General features: G+C 35.7%; 1 protein-coding gene and 1 long non-coding RNA gene across 4 annotated transcripts in view; one reads left to right on the plus strand and one right to left on the minus strand.

Moving 5' to 3' along the window:
* Positions 1-17,043, plus strand: part of Golm2 (golgi membrane protein 2) — a 108,559-nt gene that overhangs the window by 78,558 nt on the left and 12,958 nt on the right. The window lies entirely within an intron of this gene.
* Positions 11,858-17,043, minus strand: part of LOC113183863 (uncharacterized) — a 31,156-nt gene continuing 25,970 nt past the window's right edge. For both annotated transcript variants that reach the window (XR_013343694.1, XR_003300925.2), the window contains one exon: positions 11,858-12,355. This is a non-coding gene — a long non-coding RNA (uncharacterized LOC113183863). The remainder of the gene's footprint in view (positions 12,356-17,043) is intronic.

Consider the following 17,043-nt stretch of genomic DNA (forward strand, 5'->3'; position numbering starts at 1 on the left):
TATTTGTATTCTTGATGACTGTCATTCTAGATGGAGTAAGATGAAATCTCAGTGTAGTTTTGATTTGCATTTCCCCTAATTGCTAAAGATGTTGAATTTTTCATATATTTGTGGGCCATTTGTGTTCTTTTGAGAAGTTATATTTAGTTGAATTGCCCATACATTAATTAGGTTATTTGGGGTTTTGGTGATAATTTTTTCCGTTTAAAAAAAAATTTAGATATTAACCTTTTGTCAGAAGAGTAGCTAACAAAGATTTTCCTCCCATTGTGTAGATTGTTTCTTCACATTCTTGTTTCCTTTGTTGTGTAGAAGTTTTTTAATTTGATACCATTCAATTTATTAATTCTAGGTATTATTTTCCAAGCTTCAGGGGTCCTGTTGAGAAAGTCATTGCCTATGCCTATATGCTGCATTTTCTTCTAGGAGTTATATTAATTTCTGATCTGTTCCTAGGTCTTTGATCCATTTTGAGTTGGCTTTTTTACAAGGTGAGAGATAAGGATCTAGTCTTATTCTTCTACATATGGATAACGAGTTTTCCTAGCATTATTTATTTAAAAGGGTGTCTTTTGTCTAACTTGTTTTGGATCAGATGACTATATCTATGTGAAGTTGTCTCTATCTTCTATTCTGTTTCACTGCTCTATGTGTCTGTTTTTATGCCAGTACCATGAAGATTTTGTTACTGTATCTCTGTAACTTGAAGTCAGGTATTGTGATGCCTGGAGCATTGCTTTTTAGGCTTAGAATTGCTTTTGTTCTTCCATATAAATTGTAGGATTTTTTTTCTAGTTCTGTGAACAATGTCATTTGATGGGGATTGCATTGAATCTGTTTATTGCTTTTGGTAAGATGGCTGTTTTAACAATATTAATCCTACTTATCCATGAACGGGAGATTTTTCCATCTTGTGTCTTCTTTGATTTCTTTCTCAATGTTATATAGTTTTCATTGTAGAGGTCTTTCACCTCCTTGGTCAGATTTATTCCTGAGTTTTTATTTTTGTTTTCATTGAGGCTATCATGAATGGGATTGGTTTCCTGATTTTCTTTCTCAGCAGATTCATTATTGGTGTATGGGAAAGCTATTGACTTTTGTATGCTAATTTTGTATCTTGCTACTGTGCTGAATTTTTTTTGTTAATTCTAGCAGTATTCTTGTGAAGCTTTTTGGATCTTATTGTTATAGAATCATATCATCTGCAAACAGTAATAGTTTGACTTCTTTCTTTCCTAGTTTTATCCCTTTTATTTCCTTCTATTGCTCTGGCTAGGATTTCTAGTACTCTATTGAATAGGATTGGTGAGAGTGGACATCCTTGTCTTGTTCCACATTTTTTAAAAAAAAATTGGTGTTTTCGGGACTGGGGCTGGGGGCTCAGCGATAGTGCACTTGGCTGGCATATGCGAGACACTGGGTTCATTTCTCAGCGCTGCATATAAATAAATAAAATAAAAATCTATCAACAACTAAAAAAATGTTTAAAAAAAATTGGTGTTTTCCCCCATTCATTACATATTGGTCTTGGGTTTGTGGTACATAGCCTTTATGATGTTGATGTAAGTTCCTTCTGTCTCTAGTTTCTTCAGTGTTTTTATCATGAATGGGTGCTGAATTTTTCAAAGGCTTTCTTTCTCTGCATCAGTTGAGATGACTTGTGATTTTTTGACCTTAATTCTATCGATACAGTGAATTACATTTATTGATTTGCCTATGTTAAACTGAATTTCATTTTTGTATTTTGTTTATCTAGATTTTTTTATTTTCTATTTTTTTGGTAGGGGTTGTTTTTTCTTTTTTTTGACTTTTCTTTTGTGAAACTGGGGATGGAACCCAAGGCTTCACAAATGCAAGGCAAGCACTTTGTCACTGAGCTACATCCCAGCCCTTATTTATCTATATTTTTATATTGGTACATAATAATAGTGGGTTTCATTGTGGCATATTTGTACATGCATATAACATACTTTGGTCAGCTTCATTCCCCAGTATCTCCCCTGTTCTCCTTCCCTCTCCCTCTGCCTGATTAGTCAACCCTGATTAGTCTATCCTTCTATTTTCATGAATCCCTCCCTGTCCCCTTTTTTCTTTTCTTTTTTAAAAAAAGTCTTTCTAGTTTCCACATATAAGGGAAAACATTTAATCCTTAACTTTCTGAGCCTGGCTTATTTTGCTTAACATGATGCTCTTCAGTTCCATCCATTATCCTGCAAATGACAAAACTTCATTTTTGATAGCTGAATCAGACTCCAGTGTGTATATATATCTACTACATTTTCTTTAGCCACTCATCTGTTGACAGACACCTAGACTAGTTCCATAACTTGACTATTTTGAAGTGCACTGCTATAAACATGGGTATGCATATATCTCTATATTATGATGAGTGGTATCATTGGATCATATGATAGTTCCATACCTTTATGATTTCCTTAGTGGCTGTAACAATTTACACTACCACCAACAAAATACGATTTCTCTCCTTGTTGCATGCTCACCAGCATTTATTATTATTTGTATTCTTGATAATTGCCATTCTAATTGGAGTGAGATAAAATTTAAGTGTAGTTTTATTTGCATTTCCCTGATGGCTAGAAATGTTGAAGATTTTTTCATGTAATTATTGGCCATTTGTGTTATGTGTTTGTTCATTAGTTCATTTATTGAATGGGTTATTTGTTTTTTGAGTTTTTTTTGGTAGTAATTTTTTTTTTTTTTTAAAGTTCTTTATATATTCTAGCTACTAATTCTTTGTGGAAGAGTACTGGCAAAAATTTTCACCCATTCTATGTGTTGTCTCTTAATGCTTTTGTTTCTTTTGCTGTGCAGAAGTTTTTTAGTTTGATGCCTTTTTATTTATTGGTTCTTGGTTTTGTTTCCTGAGGTATAGGAATCCTGCTGAGAAAGTTATTGCCTACAACTGAATCTTGGAGTGTTGACTCTACATTGTCTTCTAGGAGTTGCATAGTTCCTGGTCTAATATCAAGGCCTTTGATCCATTTTGAGTTGACTTTTGGGCAGGGTAAAAATAAGGATCTATTTTATTTTTTATTTTTTTATTTTATTTTTTTTAAAGAGAGTGAGAGAGGAGAGAGAGAGAGAGAGAGAGAGAGAGAGAGAGAGAGAGAGAGAGAGAGAGAATTTTTAATATTTACTTTTTAGTTCTCGGCGGACACAACATCTTTGTTGGTATGTGGTGCTGAGGATCGAACCCGGGCCGCACGCATGCCAGGCAAGCGCGCTACCGCTTGAGCCACATCCCCAGCCCCAAGGATCTATTTTAAATATGGATGTCCTGTTTTCCTCACACCATTTGTTAAAGAAGCTGTCTTTTTCAACAAAAATGTTTGGCACCTTTGTGAAGAATCAGATGACTGTATGTATGTAGATTTGCTTTATGTATTCTATTCTGTACTATTAGTCTGTGTGTCTATTTTTATGTCAAAGCAAAACTGTTTTGTTAATTTGGCTCTGGAGAATTATTTAAAGCTGATATTGCTATACTTCCAGCTCTATTCTTTGCTCAGAATTGCTTTAGGTATTATGTGTCTTTGGTTCTTCCATTAAAATTTTTAGGATTGCTTTTCTTTTTATTTTTTTAATTTGTTCTTTTAGATATACATGCCAGGGGCTTGGGATGTGGCTCAAGCGGTAGCATGCTTGCCTGGCATGCGTGGGTCGCTGGGTTCAATCCTCAACACCACCTAAAAATAAAATAAAATTAAAAAAAGATATTGTGTTCATCTAAAACTAAAAAATAAATATTAAAAAAGATATGCAAATCAATAGAGTGTATTTTGACATTATATATACATGGAGTATAATTTTATTTTAATTCTAGTTCTGAGAGGAATATCATTGGTATTTTGATCTTTTGATGGGATTACATTGTTGCTGTAGATCATTTTTTTTTTTTTTTTTGGTACTAGGGATTGAACCAGGGTGCTTTACCACTGAATCATTTTCCTATCCCTTTTTGTTCATTTTGGGTTTTTTTTTTTTTTTTTGGCGGGGGGAATACCGAGGATTGAACTTGGGGGCATTCGACCCTGAGACACATCCCCAGCTCTATTTTGTATTTTATTTAAAGATAGGCTCTCACCGAGTTGCTTAGTGCCTTGCTAAATTGCTGAAGCTGGCTTTGAACTTGTGATCCTCCTATCTCAACTTCCCAAGCTGCTGGGATTATAGGTGTGTGCTACTATGCCCAGCTGTAGTTCTTTTTTGATATTAATTCTGGGGCTAGGGGTGTGACTCAGTACTAGAGTGTTCCTGGGTTCAATCCTCAGTACTGCCAAAAAAAAGCTATTGATTTTTGAATGTTGATTTGAATCTTGCTACTTTGCTGAATTTATCAACTCTCAAAGTTTTCTGGTGGAGATTTTAAGATCTTCAAAATATAGGGTCATCATCTGCATATGGGACAATTCAGTATGATGTTGGCTATGGGTTTGTCATCTATAGCTTTTATAATGTTAAAGTAAGTTCCTACTATCCCTATTTTCTTCAGAGTTTTTATAATGAATTATTGTTGAATTTTGTCAAAGTTGTCTTCTTTATTTATTGAGAAGATAGATTATGTGGTTTTTGTCCTAGATTCTATTTAAGAGGAATTATATTCATTGATTTGGATATGTTGAACCATCCTTGTATCCCTGGAACAAAACCAAATTCATCATGATGTACCACCGTCTTCTTTTTATACTGGGGACTGAACCCAGGAACGCTTTACCACTGAACTACATCCTCAGCCACCACCTGCCCATGTTTTGTTTTGTTTTGTTTTGAGACAGGGTCTAAATTGCTTAGAGCCTTGCTAAATTACTGAGGTTAGCCTCAAACTTGAGATCCTCCTGTTTCATCCTCCCAAGATGCTGGGATTACAGGTATGTGCCATTGTTCCTTGTCATACAGTGTTTTTAATGTGGTATTGCTTACAATTTGCTAGTGAAATTAAAACAAAAAAATTTTTTAGTTGTCAATGGACCTTTATTTTATTTATTTATATGTGGTGCTGAGAATCAGACTCAGTGACTCTTATATGCTAGGGAAGCACTCTATCACAGAGTCACAACCTCATCCCACTAGTATCTCATTAAGCATTTTTACATCTGTATTTATCAAGGATATTAGCCTCTAGTTTTCTTTCCTTAAAGTGTCCTTTTCTGATTTTGTTATCAGGGTTATACTGACTTCATAGAATAAATTTGGAAGTGTTCCTCCCTGTTTCCTGAAATAATTTATGGTACATTGGCATAAGTGGTGGTGGTGTTGTCAGGTTATTTATTTATTTATTTTTTAATTGGGAATTGAACCCAGGAGCACTCTACCACTTAGCTACATCTCCAGCCTTTATTATTTTTTTTGTAATAGGTTATTACTAAGTTACTGAGACTGTCCTTGAATTTGCAGTCCTTTGCCTCTGCCTCTCAGGTCTCTGGGGTTACAGGAACATGCCACTTTACCAACAGCATTAATGCTTTTTTTTTTTTTTTTTTTTTTTAAAGAGAGAGTGAGAGAGCGGGGAGAGAGAGAGAGAGAGAGAGAGAATTTTTTTTTTAATATTTATTTCTTAGTTCTCGGCGGACACAACATCTTTGTTGGTATGTGGTGCTGAGGATCGAACCCGGGCCGCACGCATGCCAGGCGAGCGCACTACCGCTGAGCCACATCCCCAGCCCTCATTAATGCTTTTTTTAAAGGTCTGGTAGAATTCAGCTGTGAATCCATCTGGTCCTGGTCTTTTCTTTTCTGGATGTCTTTTTATTACTACTTCAATCTCATTGCTTGTATTGATCTATTTAGGTTTTTCTGTGTCCTTCGTGGTTTAATTTTGTTAGGTCATGTATGGCTTAAAATTTATCTATCTTTTTTTCTAGATTTTCCAGTTTATTGGAATATTTGTTTTCTAAACATTCCCTAATAAAAGTGGGCATGGTGGCTAATGCTTGTAATCCCAATAATTTGGGAGGCTGTTTAAGTTTGAGGCTAGATTCAGCAATTTGGTGAGACAACCTCTCAAAATAAAGTCATATACCACTGCCTATAATCCCGGTGGCTTCGAGGGGCTGAAACAGGAGGATCACAACTTCAAAGCCAGCCTCAGCACTTAGCAAGGCCCCAAACAACTAAGTGACCTATCTCTAAATAAAATATAAAACAGGCTGGGGATGTGGCTCAGTGTTAAGGATCCCTGTGTTTAATCCCCAATATAAATAAATAAATAGGACTAAGGACGTAGCTCAGTGGTTAAGTGGTCCTGGGTTCAACACTCAGTATCAAAAAACAAAAATGAAAAACCAAAAAACTAACTCTTTCTTGATCCTTTTTATTGTTCTCAGAATCAGTTTTGTTAATTTCAGCTTTGATCTTTATTATTTCTTTCTTTCTGCTGGTTTTGGAAATAGTTTGTTGTTGTTCCTTTTTTAAAAAAAAATTAGTTGTAGATGGACCTTTATTTAATTTATTTATTTTTATGTGGTGCTGAAGATCAAGCCCAGTGCCTCATATGTGTCAGGCAAGCACTCTACCACTGAGCCACAATCCCAATCCCTTTTATATGTTCTTGAGATTCATAATTAAGTTACTTATTCAGGGTCTGATTTTTTTTTAATGATGACCTACTCATTATTCAAAAATATATTGTTCAGTCTGTATGTGTTTGTACAATTTCTGTAGTTTTACTTGCTGTTGATTTATAATTCCTCCATTATTATATGATAAAATGCAGGGAATTATTTCATCTCTTTGTATTTGCTAAGACTTGCTTTGTGGTCTCAAATATGATCTACTTCGGATAAAGTTCCATGAACAACTGAAAAGAAAGTGTATTCAGCTGTCATTGGATGAAGTATTTTGTAAATATCTGTTAAGTCCACTTGATTTATAGTCTGAATTAATTCTGCAGTATCTTTGATGGTTTTTATGTCTGGATGACCTATCAATGAGAGAGAGGTACTGAATTAATCTGTATTATTTTATTGGGGCCTAGCTAAGCCTTTATGTTGAGGAGTGTTTTGTTGTTGTTGTTGAATGTAGTTAGATGCACCAACATTTGAGGCATCCCTTTTTGTTTTATTTTGAGACAGGGTCTCACTAAGTTGCTGTGGCTGGCCTCAATCTTGCAATCCTTTTGTCTCAGCCTCCTTAGTTACTGGGATTACAGGTGTGCACTGCTACTCCTGGGCAACTTTTTGAATTATTCTCTGGGATTTCATCCACTTCAAAAATCTGTACATCAGTTATTGTGAGAGTATAAACTTTTGGAGGCATCTATTAGCATGTTTCTTCATGTTTTCAGAGATTCTATTTCTGTACTGTCGTGGATTCTTGTTTTTCTGTTACATGAGAGTATTTTATTGAGCACTTTTCCCTTTGCAATCTATCCTAAACTGGGGATATATCTTAACATCAAAACATCCAATCAGCATAATCAAGATTCAAAGTTTATGGGCTAGGGTTATGGCCCAGTGGTAGAGCACTTGCCTCTCATGGGTGAGACACTAGGTTCAATTCTCAGCACTGCATATAAATAAATAAATAAATAATAAAGATCCACCAACAACTAATTAAAAAAAAAAAAAAGATTCAAAGTTTGCTTAACTACCAGTACTGCTTTGAGAGGAGAGTGTTTAACTTCCAGTTATAGTTATAACTTAATAGCAAAGTATATAACAACCTATATTTTAAAATCACTAATAATCTCTTCAGTACTATTAACCAATGAGAAAAGTGGGTAAGAAATAATATAGATGAGGCTCAAAAGTTAAACATTAAAATAGTATACTTAGTACTGAATTGTATTGGAAAAGGGTCAGGGAGAGAAGGAAGACAGAAGAGAAAATGAGGAGAGAAGGAAGGATGAAAGAGAGCAGAAGGGAAAAGAGATGAGAAAGAAGAAAATAGGTATAGAGGCAAAAATCCAACTAATTGAAAAATACGTAAAGTTAGAATCTCGATAAAACAAATAATGAGGAAAGACAATATAAAACACTGCACACAAAATAGCTAATACAACAATCTAGAATGATTCCATTTTCTCCTTGCTGAGGTTTTAAAAATGAAGACACTTCCTCCCTAGGATTCCATTTTGGAGTCCCCTAGCCATGAGAAGATTTGTGGGACATATTTATTTTACTGTTTGTTCGTTCTTAGTTCCTCTTAGTTCCGACCCCAAACTGGCCAAACTTGTTAGGGAAGTCTGGATGCTCATCTCCACCCACTCCTTGCCTACCAGCATGTATTGGGGCAGTTTATCTATTTCAAAGCAGAATTCACAGTCAGTATGGTTGTATATTTGTATGTAGGGATGAGAGTGCAATCCTGGCCAGCCCTCTCATCTGTGGAACCTCTAGGTCAATCTTGTTCAGAAAACCTCACTCCAAGTGCTGTGGGGAGGTACATGGGAAGTACCCAGGTCAAGTCAGCAGATTCTCCAGACACTTCTGAGTATGGGGGATACAGTGTAGTCCTTTGGGTAGCAGCTTTCCACCCAATGCTGATTTACCCAGTTCTAGTCCCTGGGGAACTTGCTCCTTATCACATAGTTCAGACCACCAGTATTAAATGAAAATGCCCTTCCCTCTTCTCCACTGTGGAGACCTGTAGACTGTTAGCTTTGACTCCAGTTACTACCCAGAGATTTTCCTAAATCCATGTTATAGTCTCACTCCTGAATCCAGATTGACTCATGGCTTGGGTGCCCATTACTCTAGTGAAAAGTAAAAGCATAAGTTGCTGTTGGGTGTTGGATACACAAAAAAGAAAGACAACTAAGAATAAGAGAAACAAAATTTTAAAAATATAAAAGAAAAAAAAAGAAAACTGCAGGGATTTCTAATCTTCTGCTTAGACAGTCCAAAGAGTCTTAAGTTGGCTCTGATTTCCCACTTTCATTAAATCTTCTGGGAAGTATCAGGACTCTTTCCTATTCCAGCTCACTTCACAGAATTTGAGTATTTTTCCTACTCAGATTGTAAATTTTTTGGACAGTGGAGCTTGCTTTTCTTAAACTCATTGGGAAACTTTCTTTCCGTTGTTGGGGAAAGCTTGCCTTCTCACAGTGAGTCACCACTTGCTTGGCACTGCTACATTCTATTCCTTTTATTGATTCTCTATTTCAGAAACCAATATTTCTGGTTTTCACCTGAGTGCTAGCTCTGAGTTTCTTTCCCAAAACCTTTCTATCTCATCATTGCTGCCACAGAACTATAGTTTTGATTCAGTCTTGGAGAATAGCTTCTGTATAGTGGATTTCTCCAGTCTGCCATTTTCAGGTGTCATCTTTTTCATTTTATTTTCAAGTTGTATTATCATTATGATATAGATCATAATTCACTTTTGGTGTTTTTCATTTCTTTGTACTACTTGTTCATATAGCCAGTAAATTCTTTTTCACAGGATTTGTCAATATATACCATTTTGTCAACTGTAAGAACAACTGATACAATTATTTTCATAATATTTTAATTCAAATTACTCTCACCATCATTTTTAAAAATATTTTTAAAAATTTTCAGTTGTAGTTGGACATAATACCTTTATTTTATTTATTTATATGTGGTGCTGAGGATCGAACCCAGGGCCTCGCATGTGCTAGGTGAGCACTTTACTGCTGAGCCACAACCCCAGCCCCTCACCAGCATTTTTTTTAAACTTTTTTTGTAGTTGTAGATAGACAGAATGCCTTTATTTTATTTGTTTATTTTTATGTGGTGCTGAGGATCGAACCCAGTGTCTCACACATGCTAGGCAAGCACTCTGCCACTGAGCTATAGTCCCAGTCTTCTCACCAGCATTTTTAGTAGTCTTTAAAATTTTATGTTCCAGTGCTTTCCCATGAAGCATAAAATTGACTGCTGATATTAAATCTATGTTCCCTTCCTTTAAAAGGTATTTATGCAGACTGAATGTCCGTGGTTTCCAGTAATTTGGCTCTTAGAAACTAGAATAAAATGGTGCCATTTAAAATGAGAGCCAAAGGAGCTGGGATTGTGGCTCAGCAGTAGAGCACTTGCCTAGCACGGGTGAGGCCCTTGGTTTGATCCTCAGCACCACATATAAATAAATAGATAGATAGATAGATACATACATACATAAAATTGTGGCCAACTACAACTAAAAAATAAATTTAAGAAAATGAGAACCAGAGCTGGGTGCCATGATACACAACTGCAATCCCATTGACTCAGGAGATTGAGACAGGAGGATCACAAGTTTGAGCCCAGCCTTGGTAATTTAGTGAGACTCTGCCTCAAAATAAAAAGGACCGGGGGTGTAACTCAGTGGTAAAGATACTCTGGTTTCAAACACCAGTATTGCAAAAACAATTTCAAAAAATAAAATGAGAATCAGGCTGATCAAAGTTGAGATCTAATTATTGTCTCATCTTTCTTGGCAAAGCAAGCAGAAAATAAAACTGTTGATGACTACCATCAAAGACTATAGCCTTGGGCTGGGGTTGTAGAGCGCTTGCCTAGCTCGAGTGAGATACTAGGTTCAATTCTCAGCACCAAATGTAAATAAAAATTAAAGGTCCATCAACAATTAAAAAAAAAAAAAACTTTAAAAAAAGGGAGCAAAAAGTCTATAGGTTGGGCTGGGGTTGTGGCTCAATGGTAGAGTGCTCGCCTAGCATGCATGAGGCACTGGGTTCAATCTTCAGTACCACATAAAAATAAAATAAAGATATCGTATCCACCTAAAACCAACCAATCAATCAACAAATAAATAAATAAACAAATAAATAAGACTTTAGCAACCTGAAATAGAAAGTTATAGACACAGCCTTTTGACCATTGATTAAACAATACCATCACTGGTTCTGTATGCAATCTGGGCTGTCCTCAGTAGCACCATAGAATGGAAGCTTTAAAATGCGATTATGAAATTTAATACTAGACTGAGGAACTGGAGAAAGCAACTTAAAAATGATTAGTTGATACAAGCAATCATAAAGGAGAAAAAGAAAAACTCATGAACACTCCCCCAACCCCACAATGAAAATTAGTAACCTAAGGTGGACTTGGTGGTGCGCGCCTGTAGTCCTATAGTTACAGCTACTCAGAAGGCTGAGGTGGGAGGATTTTTTAAGCCCATGAGTTTGAGACCAGGCTGAGCAATATAGCAAGACCCGAGCTCAAAACAACAACAACCAGAGAGAGAGAGAGAGAGAAAGGAGGAGGAGGAAGAGGGGGAGGAAGAAGTGGGGAGAGAAGGGAGGTACATTAACAAACATAAAAATCATTTTATGTAACAGTCTGCTAAAGACTTAAAAGTTTTTGTTTGTTTGTTTGTTTGGTTTAGGGTTCTGTTTTTTGTTTGGTACTGGGTATTGAACTCAGGGGTGCTTACCTACTGAGCCACATCCCCAGCCCCTTACATTTTTTGTTTTGGGATGGCGCCTCACTAAGTTGCTCAGTGGGCTTTGAACTTGTGATCCTCCTGCCTCAGTGTCCAGAGTTGCTGGGATTTCAGGTGTGTGCCATCACACCCAGAAAGACTTAAAGCATTTTTAAGGATGCTCAAAGAGATAAATGAGGGAATACCTAATTTAAGAAATTAAGAAACAGAAATCAAAACAGATGTATATCTAATGCAATTTACATTTAGAAAAATAATCATTGAACTAAAAACCTAGTGTATGAGATCATGGAAATAATTGGCCAAAAGAAATTATTTTGAAGTTTGTACTAAGATATTCATCAAGAATGTAGCACAGAGTGGCAAGAAATAGTTAGACATATAAATACAAATATTTTATATATCATGTGTATGACAGAAATGTTAAGAGAGACAAATTATGTACAATAGTTTTTTTTATTGGTTATTCAAAACATTACGAAGATTGCAGAATCACATCGGTTACACATCTACATTTTTACATAATGCCATAATAGTAATTGTACAATAGAAGTTTTGAGAGGAGAGTGGAAGAAAAAGCAGGTAATTTATACTTGAAAGCAACTTGGGAGACAGACTAGAGGATTGCAAGTTCAAAGCCAGACTTAGCAACTTAGCAAGACCCTGTCTCAAAATTTAAAAAATATAAAAAAGAATTGGGAATATAACTCAGTGGTATAGTACCCCTGGTTTTAATCCCTAGTACAAAAGTGAACAATAGCAATAAATAAATACCAAAGAAAAAATCCAGGGGCATGGAAAGAAAAAAAATGCATCCATATGTAGTTTATAACTAGATCTCAAATGCACATATAGAAAATGTGAACATAAAAAGAGTATAAAAGATAATACTTCTGAGCCTAGTGGCCTCTAATCCCAGCTCCTCAGGAAACTCAGGTAGTAGGAAGATTGCAGATTCAAAGCCGGCATTGGCAATTTATGAGACCTTGTCCTAAAACAAAAAATAAAAAGGACTGGGTATGTGGCAGTAGAAGAATAACCCTTGGTTCATTCTCCAACACACACACACACACACACACACACACACACACACACGCGCGCGCGCGCATGAAGATATTCCTCACTTTGGGGTATACACTCAAAAATTGAGAGCAGGGACTTGAACTGGTATTTGTACATCTATTTTTATATTTATTTATTTTAAAGAGAGAGAGAATTTTAATATTTATTTTTTAGTTTTCGGTGGACACAACATCCCTGTTTATATGTGGTGCTGAGGATCAAACCTGGGCCGGATACATGCTAGGCGAGCGCACTACTGCTTGAGCCACATCCCCAGCCCTGTATATCTATTTTTATAGCAGCATAAGTCACAATATCCAAAAAGTAGAAGCAACCTAAGTGCTGATTGATGAACAGATAAACAAAATATGGTGTATACCTTCAGCCTTAGAAAGGGAAGAAAATTCTGATAAATGCTACAATATTGATGAACCTTGAAGACATTCTGCTAAGTATGAAGGACAAATCTGTATGATTCCACTTATATGAAGTACCTGGAGCAGTCAAATTCAGAGAAACAGAGAGTAGAATGGTGGTTGCCAGGATCCAAAATGGGGAGACCTAATGGATACAGAGTTCCAGTTTTGGAAGATGAAATTTTTCTGGACATGGACAGTGGTGATGGTTATACAGTAATGTGAATGTCCTTAATGCCACTGAACTATGTACTTAAACATGATTGAGATAGATGGGCATGGTGGTACACTCATAATCTCAGTACTCTGGAGCTGGAGGCAAGAGGATTATAATTTGAGGCCAGCATGGGAAATTCAGTGAGCCTTCAAGATTTAAAAAGAAAGAAAAAAAAAATTAAAGAATTGGGTATGTAGCTTGTGGTAGAGCACTTCTACATTCAATCTCCAGTGACATGAGTTAGGGGTTCTTGCCATATAATGTATTTTTTAACCACAAATTAAAATAAAAATATTCCTTTGTAGAAGTTAAAAGAAAGCTGATGTACACTATTAAAAATGACAAATTAGGAGTTGATATTATAGTACTGAAAAACTGCTACTTTTAGAAACTACAAAAAAAAAAAAAAAAGAAAGCAATTCTAAATAACCTATGTGGGGATTTATGAGGGGCATTTCAAATTTTCAGAACCAAATAATTCTGTAAGTACTACACATATCAAAACATGAGGGATACATGTGAAATTAGTATTTATAGCTAAATTTATGATGTCAAAGTATTATGGTACCATGGAGCTAGAGAATATCATGCTAGGTGAAATAAGCCAATCCCAAAGAACCAAAGGCTGATTGTTTTCTCTGATATATGGATGCTAATTCACAATAAGTAGTGGGGGGTGGAGTTAGGTAAGAATAGAGGTACTTTGGATTAGATAGAGGGGACTGAAAGGAGGGAAGAGGGTATGGGGTAGGTAGGATAGTAGAATGAATTGGACATTACTACCCTATGTGCATAAATGATTACATGATCAGTTTAACTCTATATCATATATAACCAAAAGAATGAGAAGTTATACTCCATATATGTATGATGTGCCAAAATGCATACTATTGTCATGTATAACTAATTAGAACAAATTTTAAAATATTTTTTTAAAAAAGTATTAAGGTGCCAGGTGCAGTGGCACACACTGGTAATCCCAGCAGCTGGGGAGTCTAGGGCAGGAAAATATCAAATTTCAAGCCAACCTAAGCAACTTAGCAAGATCCTGTCTCTGAATTTAAAAAGGCTGTGGATGTGGCTAAGTGCCCCTGAGTTCAATCCCTGGTACCCCCCAAAAAAGGAAAGAAAAAAATATAAAGGAAAAATCCTAAAAAATTGAATTTTTTACCACAAATTAAAATAAAAATATTCCTTTGTAGAAATTAAAAGAAAGCTGATGTACACTATTAAAAATGACAAATTAGGAATTGATATTATAGTATTGAAAAGCTGCTATTTTTAGAAACTAAAGAAAAAGCAATTCTAAATAACCTATGTAGTAATAATGGTAGTAGTGGTAGTAGTTGTAGTACTACTAAAGATGGTGCTAATAATAGCTAACATGGAGTGGTTACTATGTGCCACTGCCATATTGACATTGCTAAAGTATTTTGTACACGTAAACTCATAACAAACATGTTTAGAGACTTTTTTTTATTGTTTTATACCTTTATTTTATATATTTATTTTTATGTGGTGCTGAGGATTGAACCCAGTGCATCATATGTGCTAGGCAAGTGCTCTGCCTTAGATACTATCTGTTATACTCCCAGCCCTAGATACTATCTTTATTCCCATTTTGTGGACTAGAAACAGACAAATAAATTGCAAAACACTACCAAGATTCTTAGTAAATAGCAGAGTAAGGATTTGAACCTAGGGAATCTGCCTTCAGGAGAAAAAGAATAACAAAAGAATTTTATGTGTGTGTGTACGTAGTACTGAGAATTGAACTCGGGCATTTTACCACTGATCTATATCCTCAGCCCCCTTTTTTAAAATTTCAAAACAGGTCTCCTTAAGTTGCCCAGGATGTCCTTGAGCTTGCAGTCTTCCTACTTCAGCCTCCCAAATTGGTGGGATTACAGGCATGTGTAAGCAAACCCAACTAGGAAATCTTTTTGGTTTGGTTTAGTTTGGTGCTGGGGATTAAACTCAGGGTTGCTTAACCATTGAGCCTTATACCCAGCCCTTTTTATTTTTTATTTTTGAGACAGGGTCTTGCCAAGTTGCTTAGGGCCTCACTAAATTGTGAATGCTGGCCTAAACTTGAGATCCTCTGGCCTCAACTTCTAAGTGACTGGAGTTAAAAGCATGGCTTAACTAACAAATTTTAAAGGGGTATAGAAAGAAAAAAAAAATAAGACAAGAGCAGTCATAAATGAATGGAAAATAAAGAATAACTAGAAACAACAACAACAAATAAGATAGGGCTGAGAATTTAGCTTCATGGTAGAGCAGTCACCTCACCTGTGCACGGCTCTGGACTCCATCTCCAGCACCACCAAAAAACCAACCAACCAACCAAGGGAGATAAGCCTCACCAGGCCCAGTAGCATATGCCTGTAATCTCAGTGACTCAAGGGGCTGAGGCGGAAGATGAAAAGTTTGAGGCCACTCTGGGCAATTTAGAACTTGTTTCAATAAATAATTAAAAAGGGGGCTCGGGGTATAGTTCAGTAGATTGAGTGCTTGCCTAGCATATCCAAGATCCTGAATTCAATTCCCAGAACTGAAAAATAGTAGCAGTTACATGCTTGAATAGTGAAAGTAAAGTATTCACTTACTGAATATATATAAGATTAATGTAATGACATTCATATTTGATATATGCATGACTTTACTTCTTCAAATACTAGCAAGTTTCTTCCCATCTCAGGCCCTGTCATCCTGTAGTGCTATTGAGACTGGCTCAGCAGGTGTAGGAGAGTGAGACAAAGGAGAACAGTATTATTTGACCTTGAAGCAAAATACTCTGCTTCCCTTCCTTTCTTCTTCCTTTCCCCTATAGAATCAGTTTTAAGGAACCCGGCATGGTGGTACACACCTGTAATCTTAGCAACTCTGGAGGCTGAGGTAGGAAGATCAGAAATTCAAGCCCAGTCTCTACAACTTAGCAAGATCCTGTCTCAAAAAATAAAAAGGGCTAGGGCTATAGGTCAGTGGGTTAAGCACCCCTGAGTTAAATCCCCAGTACCAAAAAGAAAAAGGAAAGGAAAAAATAGCAAAAGGGAAGCTGCTGGATTATGTAAAGGAAGGGGAAAGAGCAGTTCAATTTCTTTGGCAATGGGGAGATAGAAAAGTTGTTTGGATGCTTTTAGCCACAGATTCTTCCTCCCATGCTTCTTTCATTTCCTTGACTTTTCTCTACAATTCAAGAGCCAGTCTAGTAATTACCCTACATTGTTGTTTTGTGAGGAAAACCTGCAGTAATATTTTTGTCACCATTTGCATATCCCACTCTTCCAGCTGTTATGATATAAGTTATGACATCTCCTCTTAGGGGCACCTGAAATAATCAAAACTCTTTAAGTATTAAACTGAATTATGCAAGAGTCACTTTAATGTGTTAACTGCCAAATGAATGAATGAATGAATGAAATGTTCACTACCAATAGTTTAACACTAGAAAAAGTGGTTGCTTCCTTAGAAAACACATTGCTTTTTTTTCTTTCTTACTAAACTTATAATCAACTCACATGAATTCGTTTTGCTTATAATAATGGTAATATATTTTAAATTACATGAAAAATATACTTTTTAATAGAGTAGTTGAGAAATTAAAACCCATAAACAAACCTTGAACTAATGAAGTAAAGCCATAATTTATCTTGGTGTTTCATTTTATTTATAGTGCAGAATTAAAAATATACGCCTTAGTTTTCCTTTCTCTTATTCTAATATTTATTTATTTATTTCTGTGGTACTGAGGATTAAATTCACATTTTAAGGCAAGTGCTCTACCATGAGGTACATCTCCAGTCCTGTAGTTTCTCTTGATTACAACATTCTTTTGTGATTGAGGAATGTTATTGTTATTGTATTATCCTTTGATTTTGTTTTTTTCTTTTTATTAAAGTGTGTAGGCTGTTAGGTTGTTTTAGAGTATCATTCCATATGAAGTTCTATTGTATTACTTAAGACAAGCTGAAAAAAATATAT

Source organism: Urocitellus parryii, chromosome 6 (assembly GCF_045843805.1).
Source record: "Urocitellus parryii isolate mUroPar1 chromosome 6, mUroPar1.hap1, whole genome shotgun sequence".
NCBI classification, from domain to species: Eukaryota; Metazoa; Chordata; class Mammalia; order Rodentia; family Sciuridae; genus Urocitellus; species Urocitellus parryii.